The 18,711-nt window shown below is 43.8% G+C and overlaps 1 protein-coding gene and 1 long non-coding RNA gene across 2 annotated transcripts in view; one reads left to right on the top strand and one right to left on the bottom strand.

The window, feature by feature from the left end:
• Positions 1-18,486, bottom strand: part of Bicral (BICRA like chromatin remodeling complex associated protein) — a 70,913-nt gene extending 52,427 nt beyond the window's left edge. The window contains exon 1 of the mRNA XM_087184567.1: positions 18,248-18,486. The gene's annotated coding sequence lies outside the window, so the exon portion shown is untranslated. The remainder of the gene's footprint in view (positions 1-18,247) is intronic.
• Positions 6,088-12,018, top strand: LOC147825532 (uncharacterized). Its single transcript, XR_015440249.1, has 2 exons — positions 6,088-6,281; positions 11,987-12,018. It is a non-coding gene; the product is annotated as an uncharacterized LOC147825532 (long non-coding RNA).
• Positions 18,487-18,711: the final 225 nt, after the last annotated feature.

Below are 18,711 nucleotides of genomic sequence, written 5' to 3'. Positions count from 1 at the left end.
TATACTTTGTATATATTACTGTCCTCATGTATGGAATTGCTTTTAAAATGTTTGGAAATGGTAGTGATTATAAACAAGATGTATTTTCCTTTCATTAAGCACCGGGTGTTAGGGGTCTGGTTAAAGCTGTTATGCAAACTCTTGACTCTCACTGCTCTCTCAATGAGCAACACTCAAAACATTCTGGTTTTGTGGAGCATTCCAAGAAAAACAAGGCCTGCAAAAACAACCACCAATGTTAACAAACAAAATTCCATTATATGGGGTCAGTGATGTTACCACTGAAGAGACCTGAGGGCTCCCTTTCACAAAGGCAGACTCTGAAGAAGGGTACAAAGGAAAACTAATTTTTCAAGGAGGAAAACAAAGGGACTTTTTAAAGTTTAAAAATGACTTAAGAGGTCTGGGAATACAGCTTAGTGATGGAATGCTTGCCTAGCATTTGTGAGGTCTTGGGTTCAATCCCCAGCGGATTTAAAGAGGATTTAAGAAAGAATATGGGCAAATATGCATGTAGCATAGAAGCAATATTTCACAATAAATTTCTGCAAAGATTTTGAAGATGCTGAATTATCATTTCTCTAAACTTTCTTTAAGACACATAAACTATCTAATATGAAAAGCTTTGTTTCGAGACAGGATCTCACTATTGTATCAAGGCTGGCATTGAAGTCATTATGCAGTCTACCTAGCTTCAAACTTGTCATACCCCTGCCTCAGCCTCTGGAGTGCTGGGATTACAGGTGTGCACCACCACACTGTGCTCTAATATGAAAAGCTTTTATGAACCCTCAGAAATGTTGCAAAAACTGGATTTTATATTTGTAGTTATTTCTACCAAGAGTCAGAAAGATAGTTTCAGTGGAGAAGAGGAAAAAGACGATGGTGATGGTTGTAAAACAACATTAATGTACTTAATGCTACAGAATCATACACTAAAAAATGGTTAAAATGGTAATTTTGTTTTTCTGAGACAGGATCTCACTATTTAGCCCAGGCAGTCTTAGAAATCGAGATCCTCCTGCCTCAACTTCCTAGGTGCTGGGATTATAGGTGTGTGCCACTGTGTCCAGCCAAAATGGTAAATTCCTCTATGTTATGTATATTTCTACCACAATAAAAATACATATGGATATCCTTATTGAAAAAAAAAGGACTAAGGTTGGGGCCACAGCTCAGTGGAACGACACTTGTCTAGCATGTGTGAGACCCTGTGTTCAATCTTCACCAGGAAAAAAATTAAAATAAAAATAGTAAGACAACCCCACGATGAGAGTCAGATCATATATATATTCGTGCCTTATTTTTACTTAAGATATAAAAAAACTACATATTTTGGGGGGCCCATGTGATTTTTTTTGCCTGCCTGTCTGCACAGTGTTCTGCCTTCTGCAAAGGTCCTCCTGGTGATGATCACTGGGTTTATCTATGTTTCCAAAATGATGTCAATAAAATACATGTTTAGAAACAATTCTTGTAAAAAACACCATCAGAACTTGTTCGACTCTAACTAGTCATATGTCTTTGGTTGGAAACCAACCAAAATACATTCTTTTCCTTCGCTCAGTTTTGGGATGGATGCTCCCCAGTGGGGGAGAAAAGGGGTCCACAGCCGTCAGCTGAAATCAACCCCAACCAGCAAAGGGTAGTGGTGGTGAGGCTTGATTTTATGCAAATGCAGTTATAATGCTTTTTTTTTGGCTACTGAAGATTTTTGGGTTTTTTTTTTATACCGGGGATCGAACTTGGGACCTTGCGCTTGTGAGGCAGGCAGTGGAACCACTGAGCTACATCCTCAGCTCTTTTTAAATTTTTTGAGACAGGATCTAGCTAAATTATCAATTTACCCAGAGCTGGACTTCAACTCTTAATCCCCCTGCCTCAGTCTCCCACAGTGCTGAGATTAAAGGTGTACACCACCATGCCTGGTTAAAAAAATCTAAATTATAATTTAGAGGTGTGATTTTTCACTGATGCATAAAGTACAAGATTTAGTGGTGAGTCTAGCAACCAGTAGAAGACAGTGATCACTCAAGATATCTGAAAATGTTCTAGGTCTCTTCTGTTTCCATATGAATTTTAGGATTGTTTTCTCTAGTTCTGTGAGGTATGCTAATGGTATTTTGATAGGGACTGAATTAAATCTGTATAACCGTTTTAGAAGTATGGCCAGGTGTGGTGGTGCATGCCTGTAATCCTAGCACGTGGGAGACTGAGGCAGGAGAATCACCACAAGTTCAAGGCCAGCCTGGGCTAGTGAGTACAAGAACAGCCTGAACTACATATCAAGACCATCTCAAAATAAAAAAAAAAAAGGCTGAGGATTTGGTTCAGCGGCACCTCACCTGCCTTGCAAGTGCAAGGTCCTGAGTTCAATCACCGGTATCCAAAAAAAAAAAGTCTTTTTCACTATATTGGTTCTGCCTATACAAGAACAAGGAATAGCTTTCCATTTCCTGATATCTCTTCAATCTCCTTTTTCAGAGTACTATAGTTTTCAATGTAAAGGTCTTTTATTTCCTTTGTTACATTGATTTCTATTTCATTTTTTGTGATAGTATTGTGAAACGTGTTGTTTTCCTAATTTCTCTCTCGGTGGGTTTGTTATTTGTGTACAGGAATGCTACTGAGTTTTGAGTGCTGATTTTGTATCCTGCTATGCTACTGAATTTGGTTATTAAATTCAGTTGGTGGAGTTTTTGGGGGTCTTCTATGTAGAGTATCATGTTATCTGCAAATAATGATAATTTATCTTCTTCTTTTCCTATCCTTATTCCTTTTATTTCTCTGTCTAAATGCTCTGGCTAATGTTTCCAGAACTATACTGAATGAATGGTGATACTGGACATCCTTGTCTTGTTCCTGATTTTTTTAGAGTGAAAGCTTTCAGTTTTTGACCATTTAGTATGATGTTGGCTGTTGGTTTGTCATAGATGGCTTTTATTAGATTGAGATAAAGACTTCTATTCCAACTTTCTGCAGAGCTTTTATCATGAATGGGTGTTGGACTTTGTCAATTGCCCAAAGCAGGCTATGAGCAGCGCAGGCTGAAAAGAGTTAAACCCACAATTAGCTTGTTTTGAGAAGTAAGTCTGACTGAAGCCTATGTGCCTAGGTCAGAGTGACTCTTACCCAAATTCTGTTCCCACAATTAAAAGCTTATTAACTAGAAACACAAGGTTATTTGCTAACTACAACCCTATATTTTGTCTGTTGTTCCTAATTCAAGAATGCTTTGTCTTTTTCCTTTACAAGCCTTGTCTGCATCAGTAATGTGTCCATAGCAACTGCACATCCCCTCACATATCCTCTTTACCCTAATCTGACCATGATATCATCAATAAATAGCAGTGGTTTGGACTGCCCAGGGTCTTTGATGGCTGCTCGGCACTGGCTGTCCTGGTCACCATTTCTCTGTCTCTAATTCTGTCTTTCAGTTTTTCTTTAAACCGTGTACCTAGCACTGAGCAGATTGGAACCCACTGCAGGGACCTCTGATAATCTGTGTCTATTAAAATGATCATGTAGTTTTTGTCCTTGGTTCTGTTAATGTTAATGTTAATGTTGATTTGCATCCCTGCATTCCTGGAATGAATCCTACTTGGTAATGGTGTATAATCTTCTAGATGATTTGTTGCATTCTGTTTGTCAGTATCTTACTGAGGATTTCTGCATCTATGTTCATTAAGGAGATTGGTTTGCAGTTCTCTTTTTTGATTGGGTCCTTCTCTGGCTTTGGTATCAAGGTAATGCTTCTGGGCAATAAAGGCAAGGTGGGGACATGACAATCCCCGACTTGAAATTATACTACAAAGCCACCTTGATAAAAACAGCATGGTATTGGAAAAAAAGCAGAACTGAGAATCAATGGAACAGAACAGAAAATGCAGAAACAATTCCAAACATACTCAGTCATCTTGTCTTTGACAATGGGGCCAAACACCCTCACTAGAAGAAAAATAGCTTCTTTAATAAATGGTGCTGGAAAAACTGGCTTTCCATATGCCAAAGATTAAACCTAGACCAGTATCTCTCACCACGCACTAAAATAAAATTGAAATGGATCAAAGGTATAAATATTAAAACAAATACTTAATCTGCTAGAAGATAAAATAGGTAAAACTCTTGAAGACATACGTGAAGGCAAACACTTTTGTTCAAAACCCCAATTGCACAGGAAATATTACAAAGAATCAACAATGGGTTCTCAGCATATTAAAAACCTTTTGCACAGCAAAAGAAACCAACAGAGTGAAGAGACAACCCACAGAATGGGAAAATATTTTTATCAGGTGTTCCTCAAAGGACTAATATCTATGGCCCGGGGATTTAGCTCAGTGGTTCCGGCACCTGCTTCGTAAGCACAAGGTCCCAAGTTCGATCCCTGGTACCAAAAAAAAAAGGACTAATATCTAGAATATATAAAAAACTCAAAAAATCAGACCCCCCAAATTTAAAGACCCAGTCCAAAAATGGGCATCTGAAATGAACAGACATTTCTCAGATGAAGAAGTACAAACAGCAAATAAATATATGAAAAAATGTTCAATAGCATTACTCATTCAAGAGATGCAAATTAAAACAACACTGAGATTCCATCTCACTCCAGAAAGAATGGCTATCATCAAGAAATCAACCAAGCCAGGGATTTAGCTCAGTGGTTTCGCCACCTGCTGCGCAAGCGCAAGGACCAGAATTTCATCCCGGGTACCAAAAAAAAGAAAAAGACATCAACCAATAACAAATGCTGGTGAGGCTGTGGGGGAAAAGGAATCTTTCTCCACTGTTGGTGGGAGTGTAAATTGGTGCAACCAATATGGAAATCAGTGTGGAGATTCCTCAAAAAACTGAAACTAGAGGTTCCATTTGACCCAGCTCTTCCCCTTCTTGGTATCTTCCCAAAAGAGTTAAAGGCACAGTGATAATATGCACCCATGTTTGTAAGGGCACAATTTGTAATAGCTAAATCTTGGAAACTGCCCAGATGCCTATCAATGACTGAATGGATAAAGAAAATGTGGTTTTTATATACAACAGAGTACAACTCTGCCATAAAGAAGGATTATACTTGAGACATTTTTAAGTAAATGGATGCAGCTTGAGACCATACTTTTAAGTGAAATAAATTGGACACATGTTTAAATATCACAATGTTTTTCTTATGTGCCAAACAGAAAGCATAAATAAAGACTAAAACAGATGACAGATATTGGGAAGTAGGAAGAAAATGTTCACATAGTAAAAGGAACAAGGGAGAGAGGAAGGGAAGGAAGGGAAAATGAAAAAAAAGAATAGAAGGAAAAAATGGAAACAAAGCTTTTTTAAATAAGGAGAGGAAGAAGGGCTAAAGAAAGGTTGAAGGGAATGAGGAAAAAAAGAAGAATCAAGATATATTATGTACAGCCTGGTGTGGTGGTGCATGCTTGTAATACCACCACTGGGGAGGCTAAGGCAGGCGACTGCTGTGGGTTCGAGGACAGGCTGGGCTACATAGTGAGTTTGAGGCCAACCTGAACTCCATAGTGAGACCCTGACTCAACAAAAAACACACAAAAAAAGAAAGATATATTATGTATAGGTATAAATTCCTTAAGATGACTGTGATCTTCATGTATATCAAAAATGTACCAATAAAATTAATTTTTTAAAAAATGTGTAAATGTAATGTGATATAAAAATATTTCTAGACCTGGGCACGGTGGTGCACTTCTAAAACCTCAGCACTCAGGAGGCTGAGACTGGAGGATTGTATCAAGTTTGAGGCAGCCTGGGCTACATATTGAGTTCAAGGTCAGCCTGCATTATATAGCAAGACCTTGTCTCAAATATATATATATATATATATATATATATATTTATGATGGGCTAAAAAACTTCTGGGCACCTTTAATATTACTCTGATATGTGATCTTCATTCATAGATTTAGGAAATGATGGATTTCAGCTGGAGCTTGAGAAAATATATATGCAAATATTTGTATCCCAATTCAGGATTCCCCTGAATTCTATCCACAGATCCTTCAGAAGTCAGAGCTCCAATGCAATTGTTCTACACATGAATGAACAACAACAGATTCCAAGAGCTGCACATAAGTCACCTTTGCACTTGCTGAGCCCACACGGTCATTTCTGCAGACAGATCTAAGGCCCTTTGTATACTGTAAGGACATGGAAGGTGCTGCTGGGAGCCCAGGCTGGCCACAGCAGGCTGTCAACCTCAACGAGGAAGAAGGGACACCTGAGAACCTTCAAAGGCGACACTGGAATCCCGGTGGGACAAGGTAAGGAAGCCAGATCCTATAAGCCCGGCAAGTGATGGAAATTCATTTTGTGATTTGAGAAGCCTGAGACTGCGGTGGAAAAGCCCACTGGAATTCTCAGCCAGAGCGAGGCAGCAGCTTTTCTGGAAAGCTTGGGCAAAAGTCAGATCTTCATCCCAAACAGTCACCTTAATCATGAGCTTTTCCAGTTTTTACACAAATGTTAATTGTGTAGATGTCTGAGTTAAAGCCTTACCCTCACCTCTGAGCTAAATCTCTTTTTTAAGGCCAAGTAATTCCCTAGGCCATCAGCCTGAGGGTAGCAGTCACTCAGATCAGGACTGACTGTGTCAGAGGAAGATGGACACTGAGACAGAGTCCGTCTCCGGAGAAGTGTACCCACACCACGACAGCATCCCCTGGCAGAGATACAGACTTTCTGTTTAGTGGAACACCAGCTCCTATCACTTCTGGGTCATTTAAAATAGGACACACTCAGTTCTACTATCGTGATTAGCGTCATCTTTTGAGACAAATTAGAATCACTTTCTCTTGTTTCATTGTGTCTTTAGAGTGTTTTACTACATACCTATTTTCGCGTCTATTCAAATCCTAGTTGGGCGTGGTGGCACACACCTGTAGTCCTAGCACTCCAGAGGCTGTGGCAGGAGGATTGCCATGAGTTTGAAGCCAGCCTGGGCTCCATAGTGAGTTCAAGGCCAGCCTGGACCACATAGCAAGACCCAGTGTCAAAAAAACCCCAAACTCCATGACTCCCCCCACCCCCAAGTTGAATCCTTAACTTGGTGATGGACTACTTGCTTGCATAGCATGCCCAAGGCCATGGGTTTGATCCCCGGTGGGTATTAGAGGGAAGCATGTTAGACAGTACCCTTGTAATTCACATCACAATGATAATAACTGGAACCAATGTTTGACTGTTAGGTCTGTCATAGGGGGCAATATAAAAATGCATGTACATGGGCCGGGGATTTAGCTCAGTGGTTTCACCGCCTGCTGCACAAGTGCAAGGACCCGAGTTCGATCCCCAGTACCAAAAAAGAAATGCACGTACATAATACATGTGAGGTCCCCAGGAGCTGATTACGTTGTTGGAAAGGCAAGACATGTGCACGTGAAATTATTTTCCACACTGCAGAAAGCTTTATCAATGTGCATAAAAATGAACATACAGTATTATGGGTTGGGGGTGGAGCTCAGGGGTAAGAGCACTGGCCAGCATGCTCCAGGCCCTGGGTTCCAGCCCAGGCACCACAAAACAAACATTCCAGCGAATTCCCACTGGCCTTGCTGTAAAAGCCCAACACCTTTTCTGTGTTCAGCTGTGAATACCCACACATGCTGTCTGCCCCCAACCTTTCTGTCCTCTCTTCTCCAGCCACTGCTGAACTGCCACACCCAGAATTCACCCAGGACATGCGACTCATGTTGCAGGCCTCTACTTGATGCTCTCTGCCTGCAATGCCACAGTTCCAGGTAGCCTCACGCTTGTCCTTGCACTGACTATTGAGACTAACCACTGACTCTTGCACCCCAGCACTCCCCACCCACCAGGTCTAACAGATACAAAGCTTACTTAGGATTATGGTCTGTTTTCCCCAGGTGAGCAAGGTTTTAGGTTTTTGTTCTCTGCAGCATCCTGGGACCCCAGCATGGCCCCTGGCTGTGGAGGGAATGGGCCGTTCTCACCCACCTCCCCAGTCAGCTTGGTTCTCCTTCCTTTCCCTGCCCATACAGCTCCCTCTGCACTTCCCAGACCCTGCTGTGTGTGTCTGTGTGCACATATTACCTGCCTGTTCCTAGATCATGCACCTGTGCTCACCAAGTGCTCTGGATGAAATCAACATTTCATAAATATGTGAAGGATCTGCTTTACATCCTCTCTAGGCGACATGAAATTCCTAACTCAGTGTGAATACTATGCATGGCTGTCCTGCGTTGTCCAGGAAGGAATGACAGGAAAAAAGTCTGTACGTTTTCAATAAACACAATTTTTTCCAAGTATTTTCAATCAGTAGTTGGTTGAATTCCAATTTTAGTATATGTGCTGCCGAAGCGAGCGCAATAGTAGTTGGTTGAATTCATTGATAAAGAACCCACAAATTCATAGTTTGTCATACAGAATAGATAAGCAAATTCCACGTGATATGCATTAGATAGTGTATGACACAGCCTTTCACATTTTCACATTTAGTTAAAGTTTTCCTGCTCCTCTTTCAAAAAAGGAAGTTACCCAAATGACATTTTTCTTGGTGCTATTCTCTGTGGACATTGCCTGTCAGACTGTTTCAGCTACCTCACACATGCTATAACAAAAACTAAATCCTATGTATATCAAGTAACATGAAAAGTCAGGTTTATAAAGAGAAATACACTTCTCATGTAAAGAGCTTATTAGATTTTTGGGGGAAAAAAAGCCTGCTTGAAACAGCCCTAAATACACCCCAGGTGTGAATCTTCATCAGCGAAATCACACCTAGAGAAAAGGCTTTGGCCTCTCGCAATTTCTAAATCCTAAAATGCTCACACATCTGGAGAACCAGAATATAAACAGGAATAAGAATAAATTAACCTACTTCTAAGTATATTTATTTGCACCTCTAGGAAATAATTTTTTTTTGGTACCAGGGATCAAACTCCAGACCTTGCACGGCAGATGGCGGAACCACTGAGCTAAATCCCCAGCCCTAGGAAATAAGTTTTTTAAAAACCTAAATATATTGGGCTGGGGATTTAGCTCAGTGGTTCCGCCACCTGCCTCAAAAGCGCAAGGTCCTGAGTTCAATCCCCTGTATCAAAAAAACCAAAAAAAAAAAAAACCTCCTAAATATAGCAGCATTTTATTTATGTACTTTTTTTTTTTTTGAGACAGAGCCTTGTTAGGTAGTTCAGGTTGGCCTTGAACTCATTATATAGCCCATGCTGGCCTCGAATTCACAGAGATCCTCCTGCCTCAGCCTTCTGAGTGCTGGGATTACAGGTGTGCGCCACCTTGCCCAGCTTATTTTAAATACAAGAAATACTTCCAAATTGAAATCACAAAATCAAAAACAGCTTTTGCTCTCAGTAATCAAATTTTTAAAATCTAATTTTTCAGTAGGTATAAACAGTCTCTATACATAGGCGTTACCTATAAATTTGAAGACATTTCTCAGGTGTGATGGTACACCCCTGTAATCCCAGCTTTTAGGAGGGTAAGACAGGAGGCTCACCAAGAGTTTTTGACCAGTCTGGGGTACAAGTGAGTTCAAGGCCAGCCTAGAATATTATATTGAGACTGTCTCCCCCCCCCACAAAAAAGACATTTCTCTACATTAAAAAAAAAAAAAATCTACTTCTCAGGTCCAGCTTTAAAAATAAGGGAAAATTTGCTCTAGAAAACATTCTTTGACATTAGTTCTAATTTCATATGTAATTAAAATATTTTTGTCATGCACAAATATAAATATTTTAAATTTAATTTTTCAAAATGGCATCTTAAGTTTCTTTAATTGTACTAATTACAAACTACTCTAAGTTGTTTTACATTCACAAAATGTTCATACAAACTATACTAAAACTAAGCTTATTCAACAACAATGGCAGTTTTTGTTTTTGTTTTTTTTGTACTGGTGATCGAACTTGGGACCTTGCGCTTGCAAGGCAGATGGCAGAACCACTGAGCTAAATCCCAGGCAGGTTTTTTTTTTTTCTGATTAGAGGAAATTCTTAGGGCTTTAATAACTAATGCTAAAAAATTGCTGATGGAGGGGGCTGGGGATTTAGCTCAGTTCTGCCGCATGGCTCGAAAGCGCAAGGTCCCGAGTTTGATCCTGTGACAAAAAAAAAAAAATGCTGATGGGAGTGGTCATAACACTGCCAAGTATTTTCTAAGGACTTCTGAATGCCAAACCCAAAATAAGAACCTAAATGAGAATTCTGATAGGTTAAATTTATCTTTTAAAAAAATCTTTTACAAAAAAGAGGGCCGGGGATTTAGCTCAGTGGTGCCCCTGCCTGCCTTGCAAGCACAAGGTCCTGAGTTTGATCCCTGGTACCCAAAACAAAACAAAACAAAACACCCACAACATACCAATTTTAAACTTAATGAACTTTAAAAAAAAAAATCACAAGGGGTCGTATCTGCAACACACCATGGGTATGTTGAGTCAACTTTGTTAACATGGAGACCAGCCGTCTCAATACTGCTTGGCTGTATGTAGAATACTGAGTTTGTGTGACAAGTTCTGAAGTCCTTTCCTCTATGGCACTTGCCACCAGAGTTTCAAAATGGTAATCATAATGGAGGGTAATGGAGGAAAACTCACCAGGAAGCACAGTCCTGAGACACAGGGCCACAGAGCACTAGGAGCTGCAGGTCAGTACCAGAGAGCACAGCAGTGAGTACTGGCTGCGTTTTCTCGCAGTCAAAAAGAAAAATCATCCCTTTTCACATGTTAGTTCACTGGCCACAACTTAAGTATGCTCTACAATACAACCTTTAAAGGATTGTTCTTTTAGGTAGGTGTGCTGACACAGGCCTGTTATCCTAGTACACGAGAGGCTGAGGCAGGAGGATTGCCACAAGTTCAAGGCCAGCCTGGGCTACATAAAGAGACTGTTTCAAAAAAAATTTGCTGTTGTTGTTCTTTTGTGTATGGCTATGTAGCTCAGGATAGCCTCAAACCTGAGATCCTACTGCCTTGGACAAGAATGGTTTTTTAGAGCAAGCCAAACCTTATCTACTTCCCCCAAATCCATATTATTGCTGTGCCTGACAGCACTGCAGGCCAAAGAACACTTTGAATTCCACCATACAATGGGTAAATAGGGTCCCAAGTGCACTCTCTGCAAATTAGGATTTTGTTTTAAAGAGAAAGCTATGACTCAGACCCTGACTCTGAGCAAATATAGAATTCAACAGCACCCATGCTTGACTCACTACACCATGCAAATAAAATTAACTGCAAAAGGCCAGAATTAACTGCTGTGACCTAAAATTTATTTTGACTATCAACTTAAGAGATTCTGGTTTTCTTGCTCACACTTTTACCAGTGAAAACACTTCCGATTCCTCCTAACAAAACCAACGTCATTCAATTTATTTATTTTATGAGTGTGTGGGGCGGAACAGGAGGTACTGGACCCAGGAAGTGCTGAGCTACGTCTCCAGCTCTTTTTAATTTGTTTTGAAACAAGTTCTAAGTTTCCCATGCTGGCCTTCAACTTGGGATCTCCTACCTCAGCCTCTTAAGTGCTTGAGATTGCAGATGTTTGCCACTGTGCCTGGCTTATTTTACTTTTTGTGTGATGTGGTTTCACTATGTTGCCCAGCCTTGCCTCAAACTCCTGGCATCAAGCAATCTTCCCGCCTCAGCCTCTGAGTAGCTAGAACTACAAGTGTCTGCCACTGTGCCCACCTAGTTAGGGTCATTCAGTTATAATCTGTAAGGCCCTCAAATTGTTTACTTACTATGCAGTCATCTGTACATTATATTTGTATATGAGTTTAACAGTAATGGTAATATTCAAATCCCAGCCATGCCCCTGAGAAATGTAACTTCAATCAAGTTAACTCACTCTTTCTAAACCTGTTTCATTAGGCATAAACCACAGATAAAATCTGCTCTACAGGATAGCTGTGAGAATTAGAAACCCATCAGGGTCTGAAACAGTGTAAACATTTAACAAGTATTATTTCATTTTCTTCTTTGTTTCAATTTCAGGCAGGACACAAAGTTAATTCCTGATGATACAAGGAAGCAACAAGGACTTCTTTTGCCATTTCTATGAGGGCTGCACATTTACCCCTTACTCTTCTCATGCCCACATCCAGGGCTCTGGTTTCAGGAAACGTGTTGCGTGTGTTTTCAAGATAGAGCCAAAGGGGCTGACAGTGGTTCCAGTGCCTGCCTCGAAAGCACAAGGTCCTGAGTTTGATCCCCAGTACCAAAAAAAAAAAAAAAGAGCCAAAGAACCCACAAAAACAGACAATGGTCAATCTCACAACTTTATTAAAAAGCACTAGATAATTAAATCACAACTTTATAATTTTGTTTTTGAGACAGGGTCTCAATAGTTCAGGCTGGTCACTATGTAGCTTTGACTAGCCTTGAACTTGTGGTGAGCCACCTGCCTCAGCCTCCTAAGTGCTGGGATTACAGGAGTGTACCACTACACCTGGCACAACTTTATAAATTAAAGTCAGGAACCTGGGCATAAGAGAGCTGTTGGGGGGCCGGGGATTTAGCTCAGTGGTTCTGCCACCTGCCTCGAAAGCGCAAGGACCCGAGTTCGATTCCTGGTACCAAAAAAAAAAAGAGAGAGCTGTTGGGATATTTTCCTGGATGGATGCACATGGGGTAAGGAGGGCCTGACCAAAGTTTCAGCTGCTCCCCTGGGAACTTCCATGCACCTTCCCAGCACACCTGTGCCAGCACCCCATTCTCCTAAGAGCACTAAATCCAGCAGAGCACAGGCTCCAACCAGCCAGCCAGGTCCCTCCTGCCTGAAAGGCCCACCTCAGGCTTCCTGCCAGTCCAGACAGCATGTTGCTCCACAGCACCCCCACACTCCACATCCCCATGGTGGCTCCAAAGGCTGTGCATCAGAAGGGCAGCATCCGGTACATGGTTGGGGTCTGCTGCTGCTCTCCCCATCCGACCCCCATGCTGCTTTCCACAGAGCTGCTTCTTCCTCAGCCTGTGACCCAGCAACTGACACTGGGTCTTCTCAGGAAGACCTCAGGAAAGGTCTCGGGCATACCCCTTCCCCTCCTTTTTTCTAATTTCACTTTACTGTTACCTTATAGGCCATTCAGGGGGTAACCGCAATAAGATCTGAGGAGAAAAGAGAGAGACAAGTTCTTTCTCCCTTTCTCCCAGTTAGGGTCTCAATATGTACTCCAGGCTGGCCTCAAACTCCATGATTCTCCTGCCTCCACATTCACGCTGATTCTCTCCCTCAACACATCCCAATCTGGCGCTCACCCTCATGCACCCTGAAACAAATTCTCCAAACAGTCACCCCATGAATATATCGCTCTATCTTCACTGCTTAACTTATAGCAGCATCCAAGCCTTTCCAGTCTCCTTCATCTGCCGTTCTGCCATGAGAAGTGTTACAGAGTTGACCTAAGGCCTCCAGGGTCACGGATGATCTCAGATGGCTCCATGCACGCCCCCTGTATGCAGATGACGTCCGATGTTCACATCCACACGGGCCCACTGCTCTGCCCAACCTGGGTGCTCCACTTGGGTGCTCCACTTGGATGATGGGTCAAATATTTAAAAAGAAAACTCTCGTGTCGCCCCTCATCACTTTCCTCTTGCAGTCTTCTCCATCCAGCATAGGGCATCATCAGCCACCCCAAACTCCTCCCATTCTATCAGAGACCACCCAATATGCAGATGATCCAATGCTACCCCTGAATGGATCTGAAAGCTGCCATCTCCTTTCTCCATCTCTGCTGGCCTAAGATATCATCTCCCTCAGGCTGACTTCCAACAGCCTAACTTCCCCCTTTGTTCCTCTCTTTCACCACATAGTGGCCACAGATCTTTAAAAATAAAAACGGGCCAGGCACAGTGGCATGCACCAGTAATCCCAGCACTAGGGAGGCTGAGGCAGGATCACAAATTATAGGCCAGCCTGGGCAAATGTTTGAGATTGTCTCAAAATAAAATGCAAAGGGCTGGGGATGTGTAGCTCAGTGGTAGGGCACCCCTAGCTTCAGTCCCCAGTACCACTCCCTAAAAACAAACAAACAAACAAACAAAAAATAATAACAGAAGCCAGAAGCAGTGATGTAGGCCTATAGTCCCAGCACTCAGAAGGCTGAAGCAGTAGGACTGCTTGAACAATATAGTAAGACCCTGTTAAAAAAAAAGAAAAAAGAAAAAAGAAAGCAAGCAAGCAAGGGCTAGGAATGCAGCTCTGTGGTGGGGTGCTGCTTAGGCATGCTTGAGGCCCTGAGTCAATCCCCAGAACCAAAACCAGCTGAACACAGACCACTACCCTAATCAAAATCCTTCAATAGCTTCTTATTGCCATTGGAATCAAATCTAAAAACAGCCCTGTAGCCCAGTACAAGAGGCCCTACAGGATTCACCAGCTCCAACTCTTCTCTCTGTGCCCCCAGGCTCACTGGAGCCTCCTCTCCAAGCCTGGCCTTCCAGGGCTTTTGTCCCTGGGCCTACAATGTCACCTCAGCTTTGCGCAAAGCTAACACAAGCTCACGTTGCAGGTCTTAGCTCAAATGTCACCTCTTCTAAAAAATGCTCCTTGCTCATTACTAGCCAAAATGATGGTTCATAACACACTCTTTTTGATCCACCATCTACTTGCAATTTTTCTTAATCAGCACTTAGCATTTTTGTGTTGTTTTGTGTCTTTCCCACTATACTGTAAGTTCCACGAGTGCAGCTCTCTTGTCTGTCTTGAACTCCTCTAAAGGCAACTTGAAAATTAAGAGGCTGGGCTGGGGGAAAGGAAGTAAAAATGATGACGATGGGATATGTCTATGTACCAATTCCCCAGCAGGAATGGAATTACTATGTTTCGCACTAACGAAAAAGAAAGGAAAATCCACTTTTCCCCTCTAAGCTGGTTTATTTTTTATTTCTCCTTGTCTCAAGCTTCATTGGATTCTGGTCAAAGATTATAATTACTTTGGCATTTACCAGGAAAAAGGAGCGAAGAAAAGCAACAAGAAACATAAAAATTGGAACTCACTCCACCCACCCTGCAGTCTAGACTGACGCAGACTGAACACAGGCATTCAACTGCTCCCTAAAAAATGTTCTCATGTGGGAGGAAAGAGAAATTGTGGACATATGCAAAGATGATGTCATTCCGGCATCTGAATCAAAAATCTACGTTTTTAAGCGCTATCCCTAACAATTACTAAACATAATGGTGATTGGAGAAGAAAAAAGAAGTTGAAGCACAAAAGAAAATGCATGATTCTTTCTCCAGAGAAGTCGGGTTTCATTACTTGACTTGTTTCTCTCATTTTAGCTGCGTCATCTAGATCTTCCTAGAACTTTCTTCCTGACCTTCTGTATCTTCATCTATATTGTTCTTACTAGGTTTCATGTTTACAATAACTTTCTTGTTCTAAACTTCCCTAAACCCAAAAGGTACATCCACAATTTAAAATTCAGGAAAAGGTCATTATAAAGGATTTATCTCTAGGTTTTCAGTTTTCTCTACTCTACTCCTAAATTCTGTATAAATCCTAAGCTCAATTCTATTTTTGGTGCACAGCTGGCTAGACCTAGAAGCCCACGTTATATAACTTCTCCCTGGAATGAGACAATATACATTTAAAAATGTAGTCAGATTTTATTATTATTATTATTTTTTTGTAGTCAGATTTTAAAGTCTCAGGACACCTAAGTCTTTCTATAGGAAAATAATTACAGTAATCTGAAAAACATTAGCTGGAGGAGAAGAAATAAAACTGAGACTAATGTGAGCAATATAACTGAAATTCAACCAGGTCTGGACTTGGAACCCTCATGCTCCAACTCAAAAAAAAGAGCAGGGCCGGGGGTTTAGCTCAGTGGCACCGCACCTGCCTTGCAAGCACAAGGTCCTGAGTTTGATCCCTGGTACCCTGATACAGGGTATCAAATATGTGTTAACGCTGGAATCACTTGGAGAACTTTGGAATAAGAGGCTTAGATTTACAGGATCCTGGGCAGGACAGAATTTCAATACCAGAAAGGGGTAGTGACACCAAGAAGTTGGAAATCAGAGGTTAAAACTGAGACTAACACATTATTAAAAGGTAAAACTAGCCCTAGAGAGTAATGGTGGAGGAAGTGATCCTACAAATCCACATTTAAAAACGCGGCGGCGGCGGCGGCGGCGGCGGCGGCGGGGGGGGGGGGCGGCGGGGGGCATCTCCCTGGGCCAGAGACACACATAGCTCAGTGGTGGAGCAATAACCTAGCATGTGTGAGGCTCTGGTTCTGTCCCCAACACCAACAAAAAAGAAACAAAGAAAAACAAAACAATTCCCCAGTTGATTCTGATGCTCAGACTTGAAAGTCACAGAGGACACAGCTTTTGGGATGCAAGGTCAATTTCATCACAACACCACAAGACCTTGAACAATAGTCTCTCTGAACATTAGTTCTTTTCCTAGTAGGTAGATAATAAATATTGCAAGAACCGGTATTTCTATTTACGTAAAATGGATTATATAAGGCACCAAACGCTGTTCCTGGCAGTGAGCAGGTGTTCAATCTCCCGGAGATTTTATTAAAGGGTCTCTAACATCCACCACTTAGGCACTGTTTTCATAAACATCAGGACACACTTTGTGGCGCCACAATCTTACTTTTTCTGCTAGAAATTAACCATTTTCCATCTTCGTGGCTTCCTACAGAAATCTGAGCCTCACACAATTTTCTCCTTTGTCCAGCAATAATTTAAAACAAAGTAAAGACCTCCACACACCCCCTTCTGACACAGACACCAACCAGCATCTATTTCTAGGGGTGTCTTAAGGAAACAGTCTTTTTAAAGCAAAGTCTGAGTGATTTAAAGCGAATGTCACTTTTCAGATAAGCAACTTTTCCTCTATTACTCTCTGGAGTCCTGATCAGGTCAATCTCAAGTTTCAAATCGCCTTCCCACGACCTGACCACTGGACCAACGTCTCCCCAGGGTGGTTTTAGAATATAACCAACTGCTAAGTAAGACACGGCTCTGTGATCGTGCACGAAAGACGCCGACCTCGCCTCTTCTCTCTTTATTATTTTCGTAATTTTGTAGCCTGGTCTGACTTCGCTCTAACTGGGGGCGGACTCAGGAGAGCCTGGAGCCGGGTCCCTTGCCGAGCCGGGTCCCTTGCCCCGCCGGGCCAGGAGGACAAAGCCGGGCGGCTTTAGGTTGTCGGAGCCGCCAGGGGCCCCCCGCACCTCCAGTTCCGCTCGGGGACTCGGCCCCAGCTCTCACCCCGATGCCCCCAGAAAGGCGCGGGCAGAAGCGGCCGCTGGCCGGCCCTGCCCCGCCTGGGGTTTCGGGGCCGGGTCGCAGCCGGCGCCGCCAGGAAGATGGCGCCCGCCGAGCAACTGCGCCACCAGCCTGGCGCCAGGCCAGCCCAGCGCCATCTTAGCGCGCCGCAGTCGGGAGGCGAGGCCGGGCCGCGAGCTCCGGGCCCGACACTGCAGCCACGGGCGGCGGAGTCGCGTTCCGGCCCGGGCCCCGGGGGCGCGTGAGGGGCCGGGCCGGGGTGGGGACCGGGAGGGGACGGCCAAGTGAGGTCGAGAAAAAGTGGGAGCAACGGCGACGCAGGGCAGCGGGACGCCGGGCCGAGGGGAGCCTGCCCCGCCGCGGCTCCATCTTGCTGAGGCGGCGGCGGCGGTGGCGAGCGCGGCTCCCGGGTGACACCGAGCGTGGCGGGAGGGGACGCGCCGGCCACCACCGCTCCAGCCCGGCCCTGCCCGCCCGCCAGCGCCGCCGTCCATGACTCACGCCGCTCCCCCGCCCGCCTCACCGCCCCCTTCCCCTTCCCGCTCCCTCTCCCCGCTCCACAAATTTGCATCCGCGAAAAAGGAAAAGAAAAAAAAAAAAGAGAAAGAATGGAGAAAAAAAAAAAAACCCTTAGCCGCCTCCCGGCGGGCGCCCCCGGCCCCGGCGCCGCGGCCCGCGCTCCCCACCCCCACGCACCCACCCCTCAGAAAGGCGGCCTGGCCAATGGCTCTCGGGGCTGAAACCTAATATCCTGCTTTTGGCAACTCGGGGTTTAATTTGCTCCTCTTTCTCCGCTGTCTGTGAGGAGATGGATCTGCGGCTCCCCCGCCCGCCTCCCGCCCTCGCCGGCTTCTCCCCTCCCCGAAGGAAACCGGCGAGAGGAAGGAGCTGGCGCGTGTGTGCGTGTGTGTGTGTGTGTGTGTGTGCGCGCGCGTGTGTGTGTTTTCTCTCTCCTTGAAATTTTTATCACAAAATTATAATACACTCAAAGGGAAACTCACCGTCATGAAAAAGCAGTGCCTTGTCAACGGGGTTTCTGCGCCATCGCACCAGGGGCGGCGGCGGCGGCGGCGGGCGCGGGGCGCGGGGCGCGGGCGCGGGAGCTCCCGGCCGAGCGGCGCCGGCCACACGCGCTCCGCTCGCTCTCCCGCTCACCCCCGCGCTCCCCGCGCCCGCCCGGCCTGCATGCTCCGCGCCCGGGCCCCCGGCTCGACCGCTCGCTACCGCCAAACTTCGCTGCTCGCCTGGCACCAGAGGAAAAAAAAATTAGGATTTTTAAAATTAAAAAATGTTTTTAAATTTTTGGTAAAAAAAAAAAAATCAAAGCTCCAAGGCTGTTCATTCCTGTTTCCTTTGAGATTCTTAGTAACTTTGACATGTATTTGAGGCTGATTCGGGGTTATTGGGCTTTTTTTTCTCTAAGATCTACAAGATGTGTGCTAATTCTCCACAGGCGCCCTACACA

Source organism: Heterocephalus glaber, unplaced genomic scaffold, assembly GCF_053883595.1.
Source record: "Heterocephalus glaber isolate CG9 unplaced genomic scaffold, H.glaber_assembly_v1.0 deba00001497, whole genome shotgun sequence".
Taxonomy (NCBI): Eukaryota; Metazoa; Chordata; class Mammalia; order Rodentia; family Bathyergidae; genus Heterocephalus; species Heterocephalus glaber.
Note: the sequence above shows the minus strand (reverse complement) of the source record. Positions and strands in the feature narration are given on the sequence as shown.